Consider the following 27,674-nt stretch of genomic DNA (forward strand, 5'->3'; position numbering starts at 1 on the left):
TTTAGAAATGGGAAGAAAGGAGCTAAATATTTAGGGAAGGTGAGATGGGTAGGGGAAGGGTAATAAGGGGAAAGAAAAAAATGTGAGATAATGAAAAGATGGAAATAAAGTGTTTGTAGATGGGGAGGGGAGGAGGGGGTGAAGGGAGGGCAGGGGTAAGGGGAAAAAATGAGAATCAAGACTTGTCATGTAGAGGTACAAGATCCCAACAATGAATGTAACTGTACTGTATCCCTATAATGTACCAATAAACTCAATTAAAGCTGAAAAAACAAAAGATTGTGACTAACTTAGACATAAAATGTGGCAGTCTTTTTTGGGGGGGCTGGTACTGGGGATCGAATTCAGGACCTTGTGCTTGGAAGGCAGGCACGGTACCACTGAGCTAAATCATAAGCTTCTTAAGAGGAGTACTTTCATCAAGCTTGAGGAGGGTATAACAGACAAGATAGAGGACTTAATGACAGTAATATTTGACTGAGTCTTGAAGGCTAAGTAGCTGGAGTGACAGGGGTTAAGGAGTAAATATTTGTACAGTAATACTTTGATTCACAAACACACCTGTTTGTGAATAGCCTGGTTCTCAAACTTAGCATTAAGTAACAAACAAGACCTCAGCCATCTTCCCCACAGGAACATGAATGCGGCCATCTTCCTCATTCTGACACATGGTCATGGCTTCCTCTATCAAGATTAAGGTTGCACACAGGCCTGTACATGCTTGTGATGAAGCTTTGTGTGTACTTTTTAGCACATATAGTACTGTACAATGCTATTCAATGCATCATGGCACCAAGAAAGTACAGCACAAGAATAGTAGTACAAAGAAAGTGCAGAATACTAATGAAGGTAACCAGGATGCACAGAGTAATAATGAAGGTAACAGTGTGCAGAGCAAGACTGGTAAAAAGAGGGTTTTGAAGAAAAGAACCATGAATTGAAGAAGGAAATTGTAGAAAAGCATGAGCATGGTATTTGTGTGACTGATCTGGCCTCGGAGTACAAGATGGCGAAGTCTACAATCTTGACTATTTTGAAGAATAAAGATTCCATTAAAAGAGCTGATATGGCAAAAGGAGTAACAGTGTTAACCAACCAGAGGATATAAGTGCTGGAAGAGGTAGAAAAACTTTTGTTAGTGTGGTTGAATGAGAAACTGCTGGCAAGTGTAGTGAAGCCATAATCTGTGAAAAAGCCAGGAAATTGCATAGTGATTTACTACAAGAAAACCCCTCTACAAATGCAACAAGTGAATTTAAATCCAGTGGTTTGATAAGTTCTCCAAGAGTAGTGACATCCACAGTGTGACGTGACATAGTGAGGCTTCCATTTCTGACAAGGCCCCTGCAGAATCCTATAGGAAAGAATTTGTGAGATTCATGAAGGCAGAAGGATATGTCACTCGACAAATGTTTAACTGCAATGAAACTGGGCTCTTCTGGGAGAAGATGCCAAACAGAACCTACGTTACAGAGTAGGAAAAGGTACTGCCCGGGCACAAGCCCATGAAGGACAGTTTGACCCTTTTGCTATGTGAGAGCACAACTTCCAGACTGAAGAGTAAGCCACTACTGGTGGACCATTCCCTGGTGCATTCAAGGAACAACATGTGAACAAGGCCATACTGCTTGTCATGTGGAGGGACAATGCAAAATTGTCTTAGGTCACAAGGCAGTTAATGGAATAGCTTCATGAAGTTCTGGCACCCACCATTAAGTAATGTCCTTCTTACAACCAACTGCCAGAAAGGTACCTTGCTTCTGATGGATAGTGCCCTGGCACACCCTCCAGCGTTGGTGGATGATTTGGAAACTAAGTATGACTTCATAAAGTTCAAGTTACTTTTCTCCATCATGACATTAAGAAATTGAAGCAGCCCATGGGCCACAAGTGATCTGCAACTTGAAGAAGCTGTACACAAAAGTACACCAGGTGTTTTATTGTCACTCTTCACCGGGTGTTTTAAGTTCTTTTTAAGTTTTGAGTTCTGGAAGAAACATTTCAATGTCCTCCACTGCATCAACCTTAATGACAAAGCCTGGGAAGATGTCATGTACTGGACCTAAAATTCAGCCTGGAGTAAACTGGCCAGAGTGTGTCACTGAACTCGATGTTGAGAGATCTGATGCATAGGGAGTGACGGACATTGTGTCCCTGGGGAAGAGTGTGGGTCTGGACATCGATGGTGCAGATACAGAGGTGCTTGTTGAGGACCATAAACAGCAGCTGACAATGGAAGAACTTGCTGAACTCCAGAATGAGCAGCAGAAGGTACATTCCACTGAGGAAAAGGAAGACAGGAAGGTTAGAAGTTATGTGTTAAAATCCACTCAAAATTGACCCTGCAGTTAAGAGACAACACAAAAAAGAGAGGACGCCCGTGAAGGATATCTCCCCAGTGTCCCTATGGAAGTGGCCTCTCCCTCCAAACAATAACCTTCCCCCAACCCACCTTCCTGTCCTCTATGCTGGAAGACACCTCAAGCACGATTAGTGTTCTTTCTCCTAATCCTGTGCTGTACTTTGTTTCATATTTTTGTGGTTAAAAAAATACATGTGGTTCAAAACAAATTAACAGATTTACATGAAACCTTAGGGAAAAGTTTGATTCAATTTGTGACCAAAATCTGTTCACAACCACATTAATAGGGGTCAGAACAGATTAACTTATTTACATTGAACTTTATAGGGAGAGTTGATTTCACTTTTCAACCAATTTGATTCACAACCAGAATCGTGGATCAAATTAAGTTTGTGAACCAAGGTACCACTGTACTTTGAGAGCAATATATTTGGGGAACTCTAAAAGTAAGATGAAAATATTGGGCATTAAGAAGGAATGAGTTTTTTCCAAGTTATAACTTTTTTTGCACCATGTATTAGAGTACCTGTTTTATGAGAAAAGCTAATCAGTTCAGAGGAGGAAAATGGCTGAAAAATGTATTCACTAAACTAAGGATTTTATTCTGTTGACTTGGTCAGTTTTAGTAAAAAGTCTGGAGCCTAATAATCCATTTTGGGCATGTATTCATTTTTGTTGTTTCGTTGTAATTTGGGAAAACATCTTCACAATCCTTATGTGATTTGCATTACAGGTTCATGATATAATCAGATGGAAAGTTTTTTTTAATGCCTGTATACATATAAGATACTCACCGAAATTTTACATGTTCAAAAACTAGAAAATAATACAAGATTGCTAAAATATTACTAATTGTTGAAGTTTGTTAATGTAGTCTCACTATGTCTGTAAGTATTCCAGCATATGTATAATAAAAAAAGGGAAATCAGAAGAAGTTTTTCTGAGCAGCCATCTAAAAATAGCCCCAATTGAGCTCCATCTATAACAGTTAAATCAGAATTTCTTAAGTGGAACCCATGTATATTTTTGTTTTAAGTTCAGCATGGTTCTACTATGAGTCATGGTTGAAAATCTGTTTTAGGAAATAGGCAAAGCAGGAATTATTCTTATTTTAAATGGAGACAAAAATTCAGGAAGGCAAAGTGATTTTTTAAAGGCAACACAGATAGTAGAGAACACAGCCATTGTGTTGCAGACTTCATATTCTGATGCTCATCTTATTATACCACTCTTCTTTTGTTGGCTCACCGTCAGAGAAATTATTTTGTTGCTAATTTTTTCACGTGTTCAGAACTGTGCTATCTTGAAGATATCTTAGTTCCTACAACTCTATTCTAGAGCATTCATTAGTTCCTGTCCTTCCTCAAACTGGCAAAAAGTACTTAATACAAACCATAAACCTTCCCAAATTACTTTTTATAAATTGATGCTCATAATTCACCCTGACATTTTCTTTTTGTGGCCTGTATGAAAGTAAACAAGTGCAGTATAAGTAGACTAAATAAGTGAATATAAACAACTGTAAGTAAAAGTGCCTCTTAGAAAGAAAAGATACTGATATTTTTCTAATGCCCTGTGCAATGGGCAGTAAATCTACATGCAGATTAAAGATTTTAGTGACAAATTTTAACTCTTATGATCACTCTCATTTCTTCTCATCTTGGGTATTAATTCATAACATTATTTGAATTGACTTACTGTTATTGATTCCTGTATTCATTTAAATGAAAAAGGAAATCTTGCCTTTACAAGGGAAGTATGGTTATCAGATGCTTTCTTTCTCATAGAATAAAAGGACCTGGTGGGATATAAACTGTGAGAATGACAGTTAAATTGACATGGTGAAGGTTAATGCTTGCTTGCTGCATTTATGTTGGTGATCCCATTCACTTGTCAGTACGTTCCTGTAATACATGCAGTACATCTTCATTAGAAAGACATATAGCAATCAGTTTCAAGTTTCTGGATTAGCCTGTGGCCAGGCCATAATTAACCTTTTGAACTTGGAATTGTAAAAGAATGTACTATTGGCTTAGGTTATCAGTTATGGTCAGAGGCAGTTGATACTCAAGTGTTATTGGTGATGGATATTATAATGTACTCATCTTCCCATGTGATTAGAAGGTAAAGGTGACATGGCAAAGTGTATTTGGGTTTGGGAGGATATTTTTGTATTTGTTTTGTATTATTTTGTTTTTTTGCTTTTGGAAGGATAAATTTTTTGTAAGCCACCTTACCAAACAATTATATAAGTAATAGGATTTTCATTGCTGTTGGGCTTTTTTAGGGTTTTATTTTCTGTTTCTTAAGTATGAAACAGTGCATATGTTAAAGAGACTTTTAGAACTACATGACATGTTAAATTGTTTTTAAAAAGTCTCAGACATAGTATATCAGCATACATTAAACATAACTTTAAAAGATGATAGTTCAGGTAAAGTCACATAGTTACTTTTTTTTTCCTATTAAGTTTATTGGTACATTTAAATCAAACAATACTGTAACATTTATCATTGGGATCTTGTACCTTTACATGATATATCTTGGTTCTTATTTTTCCCCATGCCCCTGCCCCTCCCTTCACCCCCTTCATCCTTCCCTATTTACAAAGACTTTGTTTCCATTTTTTTCCTTTTTTTCACATTTTTTTCTTTTCCCTTATTTCCTTTCCCTTCCCCTTCCCATTTCCCCTTTAGCCATTTTCTTCCTATTTTACAGTACCTATTATACCATTTCAACCTTATTTACACTTTCAGTTTTTCACACTAGAGAAACTATTCAATATTTGCTCAAGTGTGTCCTATTCATTTCACTTAAAAGTATGGCCTCAATGTGCATCCATTTAGCTATAGATGTCTCTAGTTTCTCATTCTTTACGGCTGAGTAGTATTCCTTTTTATAGAAAAACCACATCTTCTGTATCCTGTCTCCTGTTGATGGACATTTGGGTTGTTTCCAAGTTTTAGCTATTACAAACTGTGCTGCTATAAACATGGGTGCATATATATCACTGTGGTATGATTCTTTTAATTCTTTTGGAAAGATACCCAGGATAGGGATAACTGGGTCAAATGGGACCTCTAATCCTAGTTCTTTGAGGTATCTCCATATTGATTTCCATGGTGGTTGCAAAAGTCTGCATTCCCACCCACAATGGAGGAAGGTTAAGAGAAGACTTTCTGAACTAATCCTCAGCAGCACAAGAACTTGCACAAAGAATCAACAACTGGGGTCTCATTGTATTAAAAAGTTTTTGCAGTGCAAGAGAAATCACCAAGAGAACTAAGAGACAACCTACAATGTGGGAAAATAATTTTACCAGCTACTCCTCAGACAAAGGACTAATATCTAGTATATATAAAGAACTCAAAAAATCAGACCCCCCCCCAACTACAAAGACCTGATTCAAAAAAGGTCATCTGAAATGAACAGACATTTCTCAGATGAAGTAAAGTCAGCAAATAAATATATGAAAAAACGTTCAGCCTCACTGATCATGCAAATGAAGCAGATGAAAACCACACTGAGATTCTACCTTACTCCAGAAAGAATGGCTGCTATCAAGAAATCAGCCAGTTGTTACATTTTTTAAAGATAACTGCTTAGGGCCAGGGATTTACTGAGTGGTTCTGCTGCCTTCCTCACAAGAGCATGATCCCAAATTCAATCCCCAGTACCCCCAAAAAAGAAATAAATTAATAATTTTAAAATGAAGATAACTGCTTAAATTAAGAAGCTCTTTATCTGTTAACTATATTTCTGTTTATTCTATGTTGACTTTTTAGTTTTGAAAACAATATTAAAATATGTCATGGAAGTTATTTCTAAAAAATTTGCACTTAGGTTTTATTTATAATTGTAGTCTGACTTTATAAAGTTTTGAAATTATCTGTGAATTTCTCTTTAAAGAATTTTAAATTAATTATGGGTAGAAGGAACACTGCAAATATGTTTATTTGCATATTCAGAGATGAATGGAGGGTTATTGAGGAAAGTCTTGAAGGAAATAACTAAAATGTCAATAGTGATTACCTTTAGCTGGTAGTATCTTTTTGTTTGTTTGTTTTGTTTTGTTTTTTTTGGTACCGGGGATCGAACTCAGGTCCTTGTGCTTGCGATGCAGGCGCCAGAACCACTGAGCTAAATCCCCGGCCCAAGGTGGTAATATCTTTTTGATGCCCTTTCTTCTTATACATTTTATTATAAAATACAGTATTTATATAAATTGTATTTAGAAATATAAATTTTTCAGAATATTACTATTATCAGAAATTTTTAGTTTAAAAATTAATTATGTATTTCTAAAAATAATGTTTTTCTAATCTGTTCATCATCAGCATAACAGTATTTAAGGCCTGACTGCCTGGTTCAGCTCTGTTACTTTTTATTCACATGACTTTGGACAGGTGTTTGTACCTTTCTATGTGTTAGTTCCCTCATTTATACAGTGAGCATAATAAAGCACCTATTTTGTAGGGTTAATGTGAAATTAAATTGGTTGATTGACATAAATGTATTTTTTTAAAAAGTAAACATAATCACATGAGGCCCAGAGTGCTGCCCTCTTGTTGTCTCTCTTCTGTGCATAACCCTTCCAGTTCTGTAGCACAGCGTATAGCCTCTTGCTTCATTGCTTGTTGTTCTCCAGCCCTTTAGCCTCATATCTGTCTTCCTTTTTGTAACTCCATCTGTACTTATCATGAGCTCCACAGGAGAGGCCAAAACTTCTTCCTCTGCCTCTCTAGGTTTTCACCTGTGACACTGTTAGTTAGAATACCAAAAGCAGATTAACAGGAGAAAGATGCAGAAATTTTATTTAGTAATTTTTATATGTATATGGACATACTCACAGGAAAAATGAAGATACAGAGAAGCAATTAGGACCACAAGCTCATCAACTAAGTTAGACATAGCATAGTAAATAGTGAAAAACACTGGAAAGCAAACAGGGTTAGGACATGGGTAGTTAATTGGAGGAACGTGACTCAGAATTTAAAGATTACTTTAACAAGGTTTGTTTGTAAATCTTCCTCTGCATCCAATGCCCGTATCACTGGTGATAAGAATATCTTTCATCTGGTACAAGGAGGTTACCTTTCAGGTAAGCATTTGATATGTTTTCAGGAAGAAAAAAGGTCAATATCTTATCTCTATCTATCTATCTATCTATCTATCTATCTATCTATCTATCTATCTATCTATCTATATTTCCTTCACTTATTTGTTTCCCTGAATTATTTTAAATTGTTTGAATATGCTGTGCTAATTGACTACTTCTGAGCCCTCATATATGTTCCTTTTTTTTTCTAGAATGCTGATTTTTTTTGTGTGTGATACCTCTTGGCATTAGGTATTTCTCCAAATTAGCTTAATACAAAGAACAAAGTTCATTTTTGATGCTCTATAGTATCATAGACTATATGGTCTTTGGTTTGCTTTAAGTTTATGGATCCCTTATACTTAGGGGCTAGACCTTATTCATCTCTGTATCTAGTGCCTAGAAATATCTATAACTTTAGTAAATACCAAAAGACTAAACTTGAGAGGGAATTGAGATAACCCATTCTAAGAGCTTAGTGTGATATGCATTGATTTTGAGTAATATGTGGTGTGATTGAAAATATGGTGAATGTTTAAATTTTTAAAGTGTGCTATACTACAACTGTTAACACATTCCTGCCAGCTTGAAACCACCAATAGTAGAGACATGACTGTCCTGTTGGACGGCTTGTACAAATGCATCTAATCACTTTTATTGCTCTTTTTGCTAATAAAATTAATTAAAAGTCTCTAAATGGATCAAATCACATTAGTTGTTTGAGTTTGAATAATTATTGCCCAAATATAAATATTAATTAATACTATTCATACCAATTAAAAATTTTTACAATACACAAATTTGTTTCATTAAATTAAAAGAAATTTACTTATATCCATACATTTCTTTAGAACATTTTATATATAAAAGCAGCTGATTTGTGCAGAGTATGCAAAACGTATTTGGCTTCTTTTTTTTTTTTGCAGCCAAAGATGTACCCAGTTTTTCAGATAATTTTCAGTAACATTCTCTATATTACTTGCATGCATTTGTTGCTGATGCTAAATAAGCTTATATAAAGTGAATGTTTTTTGGATACTTTGTGCCAATGGCATTTCTTCACTGGTAATTAATTATATAAATTTTAACATGAAACTCTTACAAGTACCCCATTACTAGTGTATTTAACATGCATTTATAACTGCTATACCACAAATTAACCATATTACAATTTTTTATAGCATCTTAATGTTTTCCTTAAGGAACTATAATAAGGTCTAGTCTGCTAGGTCACTGCCTTTCTCTCCATTATTGAAATCAAAGACGATCAGGTTTTTCTTCAATCAAACTACAACACGTATATGATTTTTACAATTCACTGGCATATAAACGGTTCCTTTATCAGTCTATTTAACAAAGTTTACATCAGAGCAATTTCAAAGTTTATGATTTTTTTGCCACACTTTTTGCTTTGTCTTGGCTTCTGCTGGTAAAAATTTTCAGTTTGGCTGTATTGTGCTGCAAAAATACATTTCTTTTTGTAAAAGTTCTTGAGCTAGAGGAATATACTTGAGTAATTACTATCTGCATGTAGTGTACAGTGTTTAATTAATAAGCCATTCATTAGTTTCAAAACAGCATCATAAAAATACCCATGTGTCAAAATGTTTACACTTCTTCTAGCATAGACATGTAATTCAGAGGTGTATCTGTTAGGCAAGCCTAATTTATTTAGCTTTATCCCTTATTTGTGGTGTTTTTCCTTTCACATGTTGGCAAAAACACAGATGTACTTTTCATCTATCTCTATCTATCTCTACACTTTTTCCAGGTTTTATCGCATTCGTGAATACCAATAATATTTTCCATGATTTTTCTGAATTTATTTAAGGGATCCTTGGTTCTGTATGTCATGAGTCAGAAAATGTCAACAGTTCAAAATAGCCAAAACAATTGCATTGCATGGCATTCTTTATAGGTCCATTGGCATACGTATTATTTTCAGAGCAGTTTAGTCTATTAAATGGTAATGACATCCCCACAATAATAACATACTTCTAAAAACTTTTATCTCTCTGATTGTAACACATTCCCACATTGCTGATGTTTTCTTCTTTTTACCCTGAAGCCACATTGTATCTCATACTTGTTCTTCACTATAATTTCAAGTATATTATCAGATACAAATAATTTATACAATACAAAAAGATCACTGCAATTAATATTTCTTATTAGAAATTCTGCATTTCATATTTCCCTGTGCTCATGTTCTGTCATGTTTCCTTCTATTATTGGCTGCCATTCTTCCTCTTCATTTTCTACATTTGTATCCACATCTGCACTATGTTCATTGAGTGTTTTGGCTACAAGATTACCTTCATCTAACTCTAATGCATCTTCACCTGAAGAGTAAGAAATGGTTCATGACCTTACCCTCTGATGAGGTATAAGTATCATCTTATGAATTATCCATTTTCTGTTTTTGACATTCCAGAGGGAAAAAATTTTATAAAATTGAAATACTATTAAAATTGAAAATTTAGTACTTTATAATATACATATATGTATATAAAAATTATATATTACTTACAACCAGAAATTATAAATGAAAAGGAGAACCATCAAGGAACAACAAAGGAATAATAAAAGAAAAATTTATCACTGAGCTTACTAATAATTTAACCAAGAAATAACACCTGCTTTTATTTTAGTGTCTTATGTTAACAAAAGAGCATGCTGCATATCATCAGATAATTGAACTCAAATCAGAGCCGCCCGGCAGCAAAACTTACAAAGTACAGGTCCCTAGGGAACATGTTACTTCACCTCACAATATTCCCCCTTGCTTCAAACTCACCATTCTTGCCACTTTCTGAAGCACTTCTGGAAGTCCTCTTTTGTGAGTGTCTTCAGTTGCAGTGCCTTTGTGTCCTGAATCAATTTGAAACACCTTTCATGGTCAATTTGACTTTGGAGAAAAGCCAGAAATCACACAGTGCCAGATCATGTGATAAGATGAATGAGGACACACTGTAATGTTTTTTACAAGCCTACCTTTCTGTTAGATGGCACTTGGCAGCAGCATTTACTATATTTTGATCACATCTAGTGAAGGCCCTCACTCTTGATGAGAGTATTTCCAGAACTTCTTCAGAAAGTGGCAAGAAAGATAAGTACATTTGAGGTGAGGGGTAGTATTTTTAAGTGAGATGAAGATTATTGGCATTGTATCTTCTATTATAATAAGTATTTTAAATTCAAGTACTCACTTTGGATTTGGATTACCCCTTCTACAGTAGCTAGATTTAAAATATATTTTGTTTCTCACTAAACTTGCTCGAAGATAAGTTAGGCAGAACTCTTGAAGACATTGGCATAGGAAAAGACTTTATGAACAAATTCTCAGCACAGGAACTAGCAGAAAGAATCAACAACTGGGATCTCATCTTATTAAAAAGCTTCTGCACTGCAAAAGGAACCATCAAGAGAACTAAGAGACAACCTCCAAGGTGGGAAAAAGTTTTTACCAGTTGCTCCTCAGACAAAGGACTGTTATCTAGAATCTATAAAGAACTCAATCAGCACCCCCAAATATAAAGAACCAATTCAAAAATGGGCATCTGAAATGAACAGACATTTCTCAGACAAAGATGTAAAAGCAGCACGTAAATATATGAAAAAATGTTCCACATCACTGGTCATTCGAGAGATGCAGATGAGAACAACACTGAGATTCCACCTCACCCCATAAAGAATGGCTGCTATCAAGAAATCACACAATAACATCATGTAGAGGTACAAGATCCCAATAATGAATGTAACTGTACTGTATCCCTAAAATGTACCAATAAACTCAATTAAAGCTGGGGAAAAAAAAAAGAAATCACACAATAACAAATGCTGGCAGAGTTGTGGGGAGAAAGGAACCCTTCTCCATTGTTGGTGGGAGTGCAGACTGGTGCAAACACTATGGAAATCAATATGGAAATACCTCACAGAGCTGAGACTAGAGGTTCCGTTTGACCCAGCCATCCCTCTGTTGGGTATCTTTCCAAAAGAATTAGAAGAATCATACCACAGTGATATATGCGCACCCATATTTATAGCAGCACAGTTTGTAATAGCTAAATCTTGGAAACAGCCCATTTGCCCATCAGTTGAAAACTGGATACAGAAGATGTGGTTTTTCTATAAAATGGAATACTACTCAGCCATAAAGAATGAGAAATTAGATTCATTCATAGGAAAATGGATACATATTGAGGATATACTCCTAAGTGAAATAAATGCGTCACACACGTGTAAATACCGAATAGTTTCTCTGGTGTGAAAAAATATAATTGTACGTAAGATCCTAATGATATAATTAACAATGTGAAATAGGAAGAAAAGGGCTAAAGGTGTAGGGAAAGTGGGAAGGGTAGGGGAAAGGTAATAAGGGGAAAAAATATATGAGAAAATGAAAAAATGGAAATAAAGTGTTTATAAATGGGGAGAGGAGAAGAGGGTGAAGGGAGGGCACGGACAAGGGGAAAGAATTGAGAACCAAGACCTGCCATGTAAAGGTACAAAATCCCAGTAATGAACGTAATTGTACTATATACCTAAAATGTACCAATAAACTCAATAAAAGAAAAAAAATATGTTGTTTCTAAAGTGTTATGGTCATTTTCCTACTTTAATTGTTTTCATATTAGCATATATTGCTTGTGTCTAGCACAATCTGGAACATATATGGAATATAGAACTCAAATTTACAGGTGATATTCTTTATAAACTAGTATCTATTACTGACTTTTCTGTTCTTATATATGGCAGTTACCTTATAGTACAAAATGCCAACATAGCATTATCCTGCTATATTTGGGTTAATTTTTATGAGCTACATATAAAAAAGAGTCACAAGTAAAACAGTTTGTGTATTTGCATTATGACTGATTGGCAATTAGGATATCATTTCCTCCAGACGTTTATCTAATGACAAAAAGTGAATATCCTATTTTCTTATATAATGAAAGGAATGGATATTTTAAATAGAATTTATCTATTGTGCATTTTACAAGTATGATATAGTATCATAAGATGGCTTCTGAGAGAACTATTTATTTCTTTTAACAGTTATTAGGCATATGTGAGACCCTATGCTTCAATACTAAGGTGATACAACAGATGTGGCCTTGGTTTTTAAGACTCTTACATTAGTCAAGGATAATAAAAAAAAAGATATTTTTGCCAAACTCCTGCAAAAATTATCAATAATAATGTCATTTTTATTCTTGATGATTATCATTAATTTTATGAAGAGTTGTATTCTGATGAGTATGATTTAATTAAATTTTACTCCCACTGTGAAATGGAAATTATTGAGAATTAGTATAATGCTAAAGTATTTTTAAAACACTGACTAAATGATATATATGTATAATTCCTCAAGATAAAATTACTTAATATTGTCTACTTAAGTAGTAGACCCAGGAAAATATTCACTCTTAAGACAGAGTTGAATGTCTAGTTGAGTTTGTTCATGTGATTATAAAAAAAAAATACTTTAAATTTCAGAGAAGGTTGAGGAATGTGTACGGGTAGATTTTAAACATCTAGATTTCATAGACAGTTGTTATAGTGTATATATACCCCATTTATACTGAAAATGGTGATCTCAATTTGAATTTTTTCAACTAAGAGTACCATAGTAACTGCTCAATCTAACTATTCCAGCAAACATTAGCTTTTCAAAGTCAAAGGCAAAGGGACTTTGGGGAGTCCAGTATGATGGGTGAATACCATTAGCATGAAGTTCACAGGTGACAATTTGCTCAGGAACAAAGTTTAAAATCTCTTAAAACCAAGTAGTAAAATATTTACTACTAAAAGTTTTATTCTAATGGGATATGAGCCTGTAGAACGTAAGACTAGGTAACAAGTGTTGAGGTACACAAGATGAAGCTAACCTAGGATAATATCTGAATCCTAACCCTAACCATTCAGGTTACCTAGAGTTCCTAGGGTCCCATGAAAATGACCATGAACGGAGACTTACATTTTAATGAAATTGTGGCTTTAATTTGAATTTTGAATTGGTATGTGGATTAATGGTCAGTTTTACTAAAAAAAGAGAAAGGCAAGTATACGGGCATATCAAAATATACAGTGAATGTTTAAAATTATTACAGCTAAAGACACATTGCCATTAGTTTCCCTCAAAATATTTCCTCCTAACACACTTATCCTATTATTCTTACCACTGTCTGAAACAGTTCTGGAAGTCCTCTTTTGTATCTTTTAAGAAGTGCATTCAAAACTGTAGTGAATGGTGCTGCTGAGTGCCATCAGACAGAAAAGCAGAGTCACAGTGACATAATGATGTGTCTTCATTCGCCTTATTTACCTGAGCCAGCACCATGCAACTTCTGGATGTTCCCCAAAGTCAAAATGACCATAAAAGTAAATGTTTTTAATCAATTCAGGTCATTGAGGTAGCCACAACAGTACCACTAAAGACAAGAAAGGGAACTTCCAGATCTGCTTCAGATCAGCGTAGGAGTCTTGACCTGCTCCACTTTCTACCTTAGGCAAACTGGTGGTCGTCTCCCTCTGTTCCCCATGCTCAAGAAGACACTATATTGATGCTGATCTCATTGTGGACACCCACCCCACTGACTGGCGTAGTGTATTACAGTGCAGAGCTATTGATCTCAAACCACCTCAGCCTCCTGAGTAGCTGGGACTAAGTGGCATGAACAGTAGGATAAGTGTATTCAAAGCAAGAGGGACTCTTGATTGATGGTAGAGTGTCTTTTACTGTAATTTCTTTATTAATTTTAGCATTATATTTTCCAATCATACCTCATAAACTTAACATTCCTTGTCTTGATGGACATACTATATTTGTCACAGGGCATGAAAAACAAAATTATTCATATCATATTGCTAATAGAAAATTAAGAGCCTTTTTTAATACAATAGCAATTGTTGAAAGAAAAACTCAAAATCCTCTTAACTGATGACACAATACTATGATTTTTCTCTGGTAAGTTCCTCATCCTATCCCCAATTTTTACTAAGAAAATTATAAAGTCTCTAGAATGATTTGAGAATGTTATGTTTTTTAAAATAGTGATGGAGGGTAGAAGGGTGGGGAGAGTTTTGCAAGCATGGACCTGAAAAGGTTACAACATCAATGTTACAGCCACAGTGAATTCTAGTCCTGAACACTGGCCTATAAATTTCAAGAAAAAGTTTTAAGATTAATTGCTATGATGAGAAAACTACCCTCTGAACTTTTAAAGGATAATACCATATTTGCTTGCTTGCTTGTTCATTTGTTTGGTGGTAGTAGGATTGAACCCCAGTGCCCTGACACTGAGCTACATCCCCAGTTCTTTTTATTTTTTATTTTGAGACAGGATCTCACTAAATTTTCCAGACTGGCCTCAGACTTGGGATCTTCCTATCTCAGTCTCCTAGGTTTATTTATTCTTTTCACAGATATTTATTGAGTGTTTACAAAGAATACCAAAATAAATGAATTAGTCTTGTACCTACCCTTACAGAGTTTATAATCTAGTTGAAGTCCATTTTCTATTTTGTTAGGTATACTTTTCAAGGCCCAGTGCTGTTATGTTTTCTTACACAAGTATTCTCTGTTGTTCTCTCTTGTATTCTACCCTCCGTCCTACCATCCCTCCATCCTTCTTCTCCCTCTTTCCCCATCCTTTCTCTTTCTCCCTTCTCCCTCTAGCACAATCTGTCCTGTGTCTCAGAGGGTTGTTTTTGTTTTTGTTTTGTTTTTACAAATTGTTAACCTCATGGTGAAGGGAGAAAAGCTGCAAGCCTCGCAGTCCTTGTTTCTCAAAATCAGTGAAAATTAAAATGCAGTATTATCAACCTCACATAAAATTACAACGTAGTTAGTAGGATTCAATTCATAACGATTCTATTCTCATACATTTGTTACTGGTCATTCGAGAGATGCAGATGAAAACAACACTGAGATTTCACCTCACCCCACAAAGAATGGCTGCTATCAAGAAATCACACAATAACAAATGTTGGCAGGGTTGTGGGGAGAAAGGAACCCTTCTCCATTGTTGGTGGGAGTGCAGACTGGTGCAACCACTATGGAAGTCAATATGGAGATACCTCAAAGAACTAGGATTAGAGGTTCCATTTGACCCAGCCATCCCTCTGTTGGGTATCTTTCCAGAAGAAGTGAAAGAATCATACCATAGTGATATATGCGCACCCATGTTTATAGCGGCACAGTTTGTAATAGCTAAAACTTGGAAACAGCCCATCTGCCCATCAATTGGAAACTGGATAAAGAAGATGTGGTTTTTCTACAAAATGGAATACTACTCAGCCATAAAGAGTGAGAAAGTAGATTCATTCATAATTAAATGGGTACATTTTGAGGATATACTTCTAAGTGAAATAAATAAGGCACACATATGCAAATACCGAATAGTATCTCTGGTGTGAAAAACTAAAATAGTACTCAAGATCCTAATGGGACACTTAGCAAATAGGAAGAAAAGGACCAAAGGTGTAGGGACAGTGAGAAGGATAGGGAAGGGGGAATAAGGGAAAAGGAAAAAAAATATGAGAAAATGTAAAAATAGAATTAAAGTGTTTGAAAGGGGGGAGGGAAGGGAGAAGGGAGGGTGGGGCAAGGGGAAAAAATGAGAACCAAGACCTGGCATGTAAAGGTACAAGATCCCAGTAATGAATGTAACTGTACTGTCTACCTAGAATATACCAATAAATTAAATTTTTAAAAAATAAATAATAATAAAAAAGAAATAAAGCCCTACCTGTGTCTGACTCAGATGGTATTTCTGAAAGCTGAGTCACAGTGAAGGAAAACTGAAGTTTTAACTCACCCCAAGTCCCAACCTGTCCCAGCACCTCCACCATTTGCTGCAATATTGTACTGCACTCCAGCCCAGAGCACCTCCCAGAGGTCAGGGAGGTGATACCACTAGCTTTTCTTCCAAAGCCTGCAGCTTTGCCCTTCAGAACTCTGCTCTCCACTCCCAGTTCATGTCCAGTGAAGTTGTGAAGCAAGTAGCCACTGGAACTACCAATTCCAATCAGTAAAAATGATGTAAAATGTTAATGTTGGATTTATAGAAAATGTTCTCCTAGTAGCAATTTTTAAAAGCAAGTTTGACCAGGGGCTGGGGATTTAGCTCAATGTGCCGTGCCTGCTGGCAAGCACAAAATCCTGAGTTCGATTGCTGGTATCAAAAAAATTAAAAAGTAAAAAATTAAAAAGCAAGTTTATACCTGTAATAGAAGACAGTATTCCACCATGCATAGTATCATACAAGCTTTGTCCCAAACACATTCAGGTTCAGATCCATCCTTTGCTTTTTATATCAGTGTGCAAAAGTTCACCATATTACTGTGTCACAGAATCATATAGATTCTATAAATATAGAATTAAATGGATCCAGAAAAGGGATCACAGTTTTAAAGAAGTTAATGAGAGTGGTTTGTGCAATATAAAGAAAAAATAAACATCAAGAAAAGTTATTTGGTATCAGGGCTGTACTTTTTAGAAGAAAAAAACAGAGTCTGTGGTAGATATGTAAATCAGATAAAAACTTAAATTTAATTAGTATATATTCTGGTTATAGTGTGGTAGAGTTAAATCATTGTTGAAGTAAAACTGAAATGAAATGTTACTAAATTGGAGTATTTTGCACAAGTGCATTATAACAATTTTTTTCTCTTTCACTTAATGTCCACCAGAATACAAGAAACTGGACTAGTATAGTAGTACATGCCTGTAACTCCCCCATCTACTGGGAAGGCTGAGGCAGAAGGATAGCAAGTTCAAGCCCAGCCTGCACAATTTAGCAAGACCCTGCCTCAAAATAAAAAGGGCTGAGGATGTGGCTTTGCACTTCCTGGGTTAATCTCTAGTACTGAGGAGAAAGGGGGGAAGGGGGAAGAAAACCAAGAAACTAATAAAGAACACCATTTTTCCCCTTAAAATAAGCACAGAAGAACCTGCAAAAAGATCAAGATAATATGGAGTTGTCATTCATCATTTTCATTTTCTTTGGAAGTTATGTTTTTCTTCCTAAATATACTATATTTTCTTTATCTTATATTTTAAAATATGCTCAATTAAAATATTAAGTATTCATGTATTTGTGTGTGTAAACATTTCTTAAACATAGCCTGTGCTTTTTAGGAAAAATCCTTTAGAAAGTATAGATATGTCAGAGAGACTGTTACCTTTGTACAATTATTTACAAGTTATCTTAGGATGATCAAAAGTTTCATATGCCCATAGACATCTCCACAATTCTTTTGCTAACACTTGCAGTGATAAGGGTATAAACTTTTCACTTAACACGGACTGGGATTCAAATATAGTTTTGTTATATTCTTTGTCAAATTTTTTGAGCTCTTAGATCACTTGGTTTCCTCCCTCTAAAGTTAAAATAATGTTTTGCTCATGAGCCTGTTAAAAGGCTTAAAGGAGTTTACATATTAAAAGTTCTCAAAATATACCTTTTTCCCTATGGAATATAAAATTTCCCTTAAAAACAGTAAGACTGTGTCTTAAAGGTTCCCTGGCATTGGAAGTAGTTTGTATCTGCTCTTATTTTTTTTCCAGACCTAAGACTAGCTTCCAAATGAAGATACTCCTTTAAGTGGAGTAATGCTAATTTATCTAACTCTCTGCTATTACACTGTACAGCTTGGGAAATGTGCTGTTTTGCAGTCGGTTCATTCAAATGGTTTATGAATTAAAAGCAGAGGCCTATCATGTTCTAAGATCCAGTAGTTCATTATTGCAAAATAAAATATCCATTTATTAGACAGTGATTGTCTACAGTGTCTGCAAGAGTAAACAGACCCACTCATAAGAATAAGTGTTGCCTTCAAATTTGTACTGAAGTATCCTGAAAAACATGTATACTATAGCTGTGATAATGAGCAGTACAGTAGAGAGAGGTGATTTATGATACCTGTTTCTGACAGCTATAGTGCAGGGATTCCCAGGGTATCTGATCACGGCATTAGCATGCTGACAGCTCAACATTTAGAACATTATGGTAATTTATCCTGCCTATGCTGTCACCTGCACTGTCAGAGTTTCTTTTTAATGATGGTATAACTATTTTGTTTGTTTGTACTGCATTCTTTTCATTTGGCTAATGCTTTCTCATTAGATTGAACCTAGTAAATGAGAGTAATTAAGTGCTTCCTATAGCTCAGATGCAATGATTAAGTTGCAGAGCTGCTACTGATTATGTTTTGTCATTTATCTCTATTAATCTGAGAATAATCCAGATGATAAACACATGTAATTTTTTGCTAATGTTCAATAGACGAAATTTATAGTTTCTCAATGGAGCCAATCAGTAAGTATATATTCATATATAAATAGTAAGTTGCTACATGTGGACTTGTTTTAAATATACATACAAGTTATAACTAAAATAAAAAAGAAAGATACTTTTAATTGACATACTGATTTTACTCTTCCTGAAATGTCCTCCTCTCTCATAAGAGAAAGAGAACAGGCACACAAGCAGAGTTAAATTTTTATTAAGCAGATTGTTTCTTGGACTTTCATTCATCTACAGGGACAAGACTAAAATTTGTTTTTAATTCTGACTTTTTTTCAATTCTCATGTAATCTCATTTTATAAACTAATTTATAATAATTGTAGAAGAAATTTTTCAACTAAATTGTTAAATAATTCATGGGATTAATCTTTTAACAAATTAAGCTGAAGTGTGAAAATAATAATGTGGAGTTATATATTTTATGGTATTTACTTGCTTATATCTGATATTATTTGCTGTAAGAAGACAGTTTCCATGATGTAAATATTAATAGTTAACTAGCTTTTTGATTTTTCTGTAAATAATGACAAAGACCTTATTTACAATTAAGAGGTAGTATATGCCAAATTCATATGTTTTAGAATTCTTTATAGTTACAGAAATGTATTTTCAACAAATTTTTAAATATACTAAGTTTAAGAAATTAAATTTTAGTGACACTATTTTTATAAATTTTTTAAAAGATCATAGAATTGCTCAGTCTATCAGTTCTTTGTATATAAGCTACCCAGAATTATACAGATGGTTGGAAAATTGAAAGAAACTTGATTATTGTATTTAACTGTAGTTACTGCATTTAGTTAAAAAAAGAGCATTGTTGTACTTGAGCTTTTAGCTTGCTCCTGTGCATTGTACTGCATTAGGGACTGCTTTCACATTTCACTTAAGGGAAAGATCTTTTGAGCTTTACATATGCAGTTCCTTTTTGTGCACATTTGGATCACATGCAGAAATTTGCTCTATTAACAGATGATGTCATCTAAATGTTTCAAGCAATATGCTAAACCTACTTCCATCCATTAATTTCAATAAATTTTTTAATGAAAACTTGCTTGCTGAATAAATCCTAAATGCAATTTGATACGTTAGTACTTGTATTCTTTAGCTTGCTCTCTAAAACAATAGATTGTTTTTAAAAGGTAGATTTAGACTAAACAGTGGACGTCCTTCCCTTCAGGTATAGCTAGCAATGTCTTTTATGAAGACTCACTAAAAATTGAAACTGCCATAAATATGGAAGTTTACTAAGCTCTGTATTATTTTTCATACAATTGTAGAAGATTTAATATTTGACCTAATAGATATAATCACTTTTCTTAGGGATCAAATTTTCAATCTTATACTGAAGGCTAGCTTGAAGAAATTTTTTGCTGAAATTATATGAAGTGATGATTTGTTAAAGGTAACATAATAGAAGAATCTGCATTTTTTAAATTTGTGGGCTATATCTCTTATATCCTTATCAGTTAACTAAACAACCAAATGCAGAAAGCCATATGTCTTAATTCAGATATTAAATATCTTTCTTTTGTAAACTGGTATATTAGGGTGAGTAATGATGAGTGTTAGGCCAATATAATGTTCTTTGAATGTTAAATATAAAATTTAAATTTAATTTAAAAGTTTACAAAGTCATGACAAATTTCCTATCATTGTATACTAATTTTTTAAAGTAGAGATTGTATAATACTTTAGGATGAGATACTTGCTAATGTAGAAGATGTTTCTCTTTAGTAGTTTGAAAAATGGAAACATTGGTTTTGACAAACTGGAATATTTTGCTATACTAAGGCTGTAAGATTATTTTCAGTATTGGATGTCTGTTTTCTTTCTGTGTTCCTGAATAGTTAATTCCTAAATGCCCTCTGTTAAGGTAGTGGTTTTAAAAATTGCAATTCTTCATTACCCCATACCCATATGCCTTGTCCCCACAACAGAGAAGCAAAAGTCTATTTGAAATCACAAAATACAAATGTTCCTTTGTCCTTGGTTAAAAAATAATTATAAAAATGAGGTAAGGAGAAAATTCTTTTTTCTCCTTGTTGGTCAGTTCTGTAGAAGTAATTTAAAATACTGTATATTGAATTCTTTGATCATTTCTCCTGGGTAGATTGGGAAAGAAGTCAAAGCTGAGGCAATTGCTTCTGGGCTCTCTTTCTGTGTGCCTGGTAATGAAACACAAGGAACCTCACCAAACTACATGACTAATGGCAACCTCCAGTGCTGCCTGCAATCAAAGATTAATTTGCTTTATCAAGTTTAAAGAATACCGGGTGATAAATCATGTCAAAAAGAAATAATCAGTCAAAGGCTGATGTTCTTTTCTACATGTGAGGACAGGTGCCATGAGGCATGCACTTGCTATATACAGTTAATTTTGGTTTTAAGTATTTATGTTCATCTTCATTTCTATTTAGTTGATACTTGAATCAAATAATTTATCTCATTAAGATCAACTAGTATCCCAACTAAAAGGCTGCTATAGTATAAATTCAGAATAATGTTTTCCCTTTAATTTGTATATCTATTCTCACATGAATATTATTAATAAAAACATGAGTTAGCTATGCCAAATGAGAAGTGAAATGATATTTTCTCCAGGTCAAGATACCCAAGAATAGTAACTGGGTGTTTCATATGCATAATAGATGTCTGTATAAATATACATATTTTTATAAAAGTTTCATTTTACTCAAATCTCACCTTTTTTGATGTGTGTGGGTTTTTTTTTTAAGACAGTTGGAATCTCTGTAAGTCTGTCTCATGGGTTCATAATGTAGGATTCATTTTAGATAAGATTATTTTACAAAGAGGTGATCTTCCCAGCACTTTTCAGCAACAATGCATTTTGAACAGTATCCAAAACCAATCTTGTATATTTTAGAGACTGTGTTGTCAAATTCTTTTTAAATTGAGATTCAGAGTATCATTTTAGTAGTTTCTTATTTTTAATTATTGTCACATGAACTGGAGCTTTTAAAAAAATTTTTTTTGTTTTTTGTTTTTGTTTTTATGTAGACATATATTACTTCCTAACCTGTGTCTTTTCTAGTTCATTGTGTCTTTGGTGACTAATTAGAAATTTTAAAATTACTAATTTTCCATTTGATATACAGAGTTAAATAAAAATTCATCGTAGAGCCACGAATGTAGCTCAGTGGTTCCGCCACCTGCCTTGCAAGGTCCCAAGTTCTATCCCTGGTACAAAAAAGAATTCATCATAGACCTGACGCTTGGAACTGTAAAGTTACATAGTTGGAGCAGTTGTAAGAAATTGTATCCCTACCACAACTTTTCATTTTTCTCTTCATGGTTTCTTTTTCTTTCTGTCTGGATATATTGACCCTTTTTTACTCCAGTGTATTACTGGCAATTCAGGAGGGCTTGTATCTGCCTTTTGTTTTCCTTTTCTTTTGCTTCCAAAGAATTATTTTTAAATATTTATTGTTTTATTATTGACAACATTAACCCCCTAAAAAGAGAATAAGTTGTCTGGGATTTAACTGGGATTTAAGGCTTCTTTTTAAACTGGATAGAAATTTAAGTTGCCTATGTTTACATATTTATTCCACACAAAAGTATAGTGGTCTCAGGCAAGATAATCAGTTCCTTCCAATTTGAAAAATTTTTTAACCACAAGCATATTTACCTATTTTGGTAGAAAATGAATTACCAGTGCTTATTAGTAATCTATCCTGATTAATTGCTATAGCATGCACTTTGTTGCAGAGTAAAAATAGTTTAGATTTGAGGATTGATCACTTCTGTTCAAGGTCTAAATACAGTATTTCCATAAATGATAATTATATTTGTTTCAAGCCTGCTTTTAAAAATATTTTCCCATTTCTTAGTGGTCCCTGTATAAAGCCACCCAAGAGAAATTCCTTAATTTGCTTCTGTTTGCTTAAGAAATACATATAGATAGCTATAAAATAGTATTTCTGTGTTCACTTTGGTCGTCTTTTGGCACAAATTTATGGCTCAAGTATACAATTGTGTATAACCTTTATAATCTGCTTTCAGTAGTTCTGATTATTCTCCTTCTTCCCCTTTTATCTTTGCTTTATACCTAGTCCTCCTATTTCACTCCAATTCATCTTTTAATTTCCAAATTTCTTGTATTTCACTCCAGATACTTTACATAGTAAGTCACTGTGTGTAAATACATAGAATTGCCCTGATTCTATCACTAAACATTCAAAGAAGGCATTCTTTTCTTTCAGAGCTTTAGTATTTTGATGAATCTATATGTCCATCATCAGGTGAGAGGATAAAGAAAACATGGTATTTGCATACCATGGAATACTACTCTGCCATAAGGGAGTAAACCTGGTGAATCGTTTGTAGAAAAATGGATGTGCCTTGAGACCATAATGTTAAGTTGAATAAATCAGATATACAAGTTTAAATATCACATTGTTTCTCGAAAATTAGAAATCCAGAGTAAAAACAGCGCAAAATAAAATAGAGTAGGAGGTAGGGAGATGTATCATTATCTAAAAGGAAGAGGATCAGGAGAAGAAGGGAATGGATATGGATGGAAAAAAAAGTAATTGGGAAGTGTTACGTACATGTACTGACTCCATACTAAGAATATAAACATTACATACTGCAAATATGTGTACCCACAAAAAGGGAAGTGGAGGGGGATAAAGGAAAAGGGGATGAAATAAGGAGTTCAGGTATGTACATGTATCAACTTCCCATAAAGAATGTAAATATTATGTACTACACATATGTACTAATCAACTAAAATTTAAAAATAGAGAATGAACTAGATTGCTTCTGAGACTTTTTTGACTCAGATTTTAGCATTAGAAAACAGGATTTCTAGTTTCCACTTGTTGATGTAGAACGCTATTAAGAGCATTATGCAAAACAACAACAAAGTAAATTTACAACTTTTGTTGAAACTGATGGAGAGTTGAAATTTCAAAACAATCAAATATCCATAAATCTTAGAAGAGATAGTTGCCTGCTTAAAAAAAGAGAGAGGAAAAGGAACATGAGTACTTTCTTACCTAGGCCAAATCAGCAAATACACTATAAAGGGTAATTGGGCTACTGTAATTAATGAATGTGTGGAGGCCACATTGGAGCTAGCAAGAAAAAGTAGAGCCTCTCTTCTGAGAGAGGAAGGAAAAAAGGCAGGAATCCTAAGAAAAGCATCCTTAACGAGGGGAGAGGGAACAACAGTGGAACAGTGGAAGGGATGTACACCTCCAACTGAACCTTTCTTCCCTATTTCTTCTACTGGAAAAAAAAATTAATCTGTATAATATGAAAAGCAATCAATGAAAATTTATTGCCATAATAGAGGGGAATTGTAGAGGAGGGAGGTCTTGTCTACCTACAGAGGACAGCAGGGACAAGGATGTATATTGGCAAAAATTTAGACACACAGATCATTTGATCATAATAGAAATCAGATAAACACCTCTACAAATCGAATTTGCTGATATTTTACAAAGATATTCCTTTCAACGTGGTTCTAGATCATTTATATGTCCATATGCAAAATTTTTTTCTCCCTATATCTCACACCTTATAAAAATTAACTTAAAATATTAAAATGCAAGTTTATTCACTTGGAGAAAATATTTGCAAATAACATTAATACCAAATGATTTATACATGAAAGATATAAAGAAGTCTTGAAAGTTAACTGTAAGAAAACATCACATTAAATAAATGGACAAAAGATCCAAACACACTTAAATTAAAAAGTTAATAAGTAGTATGTAAATATATAAAAAGCCCAACATTATCACCAGGAAAACAAATTGGACACATAATGAGATACTATAACTACTTAACTGACAAGTTTTTAAAAAGATGATAAACTCATAACACCAAGTGTTATAGACTATAAGATCCCAGTTTCTCACTGTTAGAGGAAATACATGTAAGGTTAGAACGAGCTCTGGTGCTGAATCATAACCATATCAGTATGAATTTGGTTTTTTTGTACATCTGTGCATAGATACATCAATACAAATGTGTGCTAATAAATATATTTTCTTGCTTTGGTATTGAAAGAGCACAGAATCAATGAAACACCAGTAACAATACACCTCAGTCTCAGGTCTTGATTTCTAAATTCCATTTTCTGATAAAAGGAACCAAGACTTCATGGAGAAGTGATTGATTCCAGGGCTGGATCAGGGAAATTAAAGATAATCCTGTATTGTCTTGAAATGCCAGCAAGTAAGGAGGAAAGAAAGCAAATAAAGGAGAAAAAAGAATTAATAGAATAAGTATCCCCCAATTAATACTGGTACATGCATAATTTAATAATTAAATGGAGAAGATGGAACAGTTCTTCCTTGAGTGATTTCCATTAATTTAGAAACAATAAAGGAGAAGAGTAGAGGAAAGATAATAAGGGAAAAGAAAAAAATAGAAAATGAAACAGTGGAAATAAAGTGTTTGTAAATGGAGAGGGGAGGAGGGGGTGAAGGGAGGGCAGGGACAAGGGGAAAAAATGAGAACCAAGATCTGTCATGTAAAAGTACAAGATCCCAATAATGAATATAACTGTACTGTATGCCTAAAATGTACCAATAAACACAATTTTTTAAAAAACAAAGAATAAAGGAAATATAGAGTTGTTATTAGGATATCACAGAAGTATATGGTGCAGGAAGATCCACCAATAGATATTAGCATAAATTTAAGGTAGGCACATTATTTTCTTGGTCTTCACAAGGAAACTAGTATATGTCACAAAATATTTATTAGTTATTAGAAAACAGTCATCACTTTATGCTGGGAAAAATGTGGTAAGAGATCAGGATTGACATCACAAGTAATATGATCTATTGAACTATCCCCTCTGGGCATCTTGAGAAAAATATATAACCTCAATTGAATCATGAGGAAACATCACACAAATCCAAATTGAGACATATTCAACAAAATAATTGCCCAATGATCTTCAAAATTATTTTGAAAGTCAAGGAAAAATGTAAGGAGAGTGTGGGACAGAAAAAGGGTATCAGTGGAATCATGGGTGAAATCTAACAAGTCTGCAGTTTATATTGTACTATTTTACTTTTGACAAATATACTGTTACTGTTTCTGATGTTTAACAGTACTGAAAAAGTACATGAATGGTATACAAGAATCCTCTCTACTATCTTTACAGCTTTGCTAGATATCTAAAGTAATTTCAAAGTGGAATGTTTTTATTTTTTTAAAAAAAGCAACAACCATATTCCACTTCTTTTTTTCCTTCAGCATTCATTTGAAATACAGATAGTTGCCCAATTTTGAATTGTATGACTAATGGAGAAAGAGAAAAATTTTTAAAGATATAGTTTCACTGTGTTGTGCAAACTGACCCCAAACTCCTGCACTCATATTGGCCTAGAACTGAAACCTCCAGGGAGATAAGTTTTTTTTAATGCCCGCATCTGACACTGTCTCACATATGTTGGACTAGTTATCAGGCTTACATTTATCAAATTCAGTTGAAGATCAATTGAATAAATAAAAAATAGATTATACTTTTCTAACTGCTAGAGCTAGAAATGTGACAATACATGTAACTGAATATACCATCTTTTCTGCAAACAGTTTTGGTCATAAAGAATAGATACCATGTCATTCTCCACTTTTTAATGGTCAGTTTTCTGTTTCCTGTTTCATAATAGGTCCTGTCAGACTCAAGAATACTTGAGTACAGGAATATGAGAGAGGTGAAATATTAAATATAACAAGGCACAAGATAATTTTTTTCTTTCAAGTGATGGAAATTTTACTATAGTGGTGGTTACCTATCCATATGCATTTGTCAGGGTTCATAAAACTGTGTACTTTTTGCCAGGTTTGTTTGTATTGTATGCAAATTGTACTCAGTTTTTTAAAAAATTCTTAGGTAACACCTTGATCTTATCCTTAGGATAGGTCTGTGAAAGGCAGATCTATGTGTCAGAAAGATATGAGAAGCTATTCCACATCCATAATATTCTATACTCTGTGACTTTTCATTGCCCCCATTTCTGTCTAGTTTCATGAAATTGAGTGAGTGAATGAATGTATGAATAAATAACAGAAACTATTGTTGGCTATTGGATCATATTTCAATATCTTTGAGGTCATTCTATTCCCATGATAGGCTCTCTTTACTCAAGATTAAGACAAGATCTCTTTCTGAATGTAAATGAAATGTATTCATGCACAAGAGTAAGTAAAGTAATATTTAAAGTTAATTTATCAAGGATAAAGCAAAAAAAATCAAAGAAAAACACTTCGAGCATGAGACATAAACTAGAAAATTCATTGATTTAGATGTCTAAAATCACAATGATTATTGTACAGAAACATCTAACTTGCTACTCCTACATTGAATCAAGTCACTCAACTTTTTTTATGGTTGTGTTTGTTCAAGAGTTCATTTTTTAAATTATGCAGTATCGATATACATTCAGCACAGAATAGTTGGCACATTCACTATAAGTTTGTACACTTACAGTTTTTTATTCTGTTTCTTTCTGCCTGTTCAGTATATCATGTAAAAATATATAATCTAATCTATTAAATTCATAATCTTGGAGAATTACTAATAAAAGTAAATTGCTTGAAGTATACAAGGCATTATCATTAGTTTTAGTCTTATACACCTATATTTTTTAAAAAGGATATTAAAAATTTTGCTTGATATGGCCATTGGCTTACTTCTGATCTTTATTAATAATAAGGCTGTTATTTTTGGTTTCTGCACTCTGTATCTTTATAAGAGTGATTATGGAGCCTCTCTTTGCAGATATATGCGATTCTTAAAAGCAAAATCTATAATTTTTTTCATAGAATTTTTTATTAAAAATTATTCTCAATTGTTCAAACTGTAATTAAGGAAAAAATACTTTTAGAAGATAACCATACAGTAATATGTTCCTA

The 27,674-nt window shown here is 33.7% G+C and overlaps 1 protein-coding gene across 1 annotated transcript in view; it reads left to right on the top strand.

Annotated features, from left to right (window-relative positions):
• Positions 1-27,674, top strand: part of Ranbp17 (RAN binding protein 17) — a gene marked incomplete at its 5' end in the record, with an annotated part of 334,601 nt that overhangs the window by 170,790 nt on the left and 136,137 nt on the right. The gene's annotated exons all lie outside the window — the stretch shown is intronic.

This window comes from Fukomys damarensis, unplaced genomic scaffold, assembly GCF_012274545.1.
Source record: "Fukomys damarensis isolate Sample0158 unplaced genomic scaffold, DMR_v1.0_HiC HiC_scaffold_9, whole genome shotgun sequence".
Taxonomy (NCBI): Eukaryota; Metazoa; Chordata; class Mammalia; order Rodentia; family Bathyergidae; genus Fukomys; species Fukomys damarensis.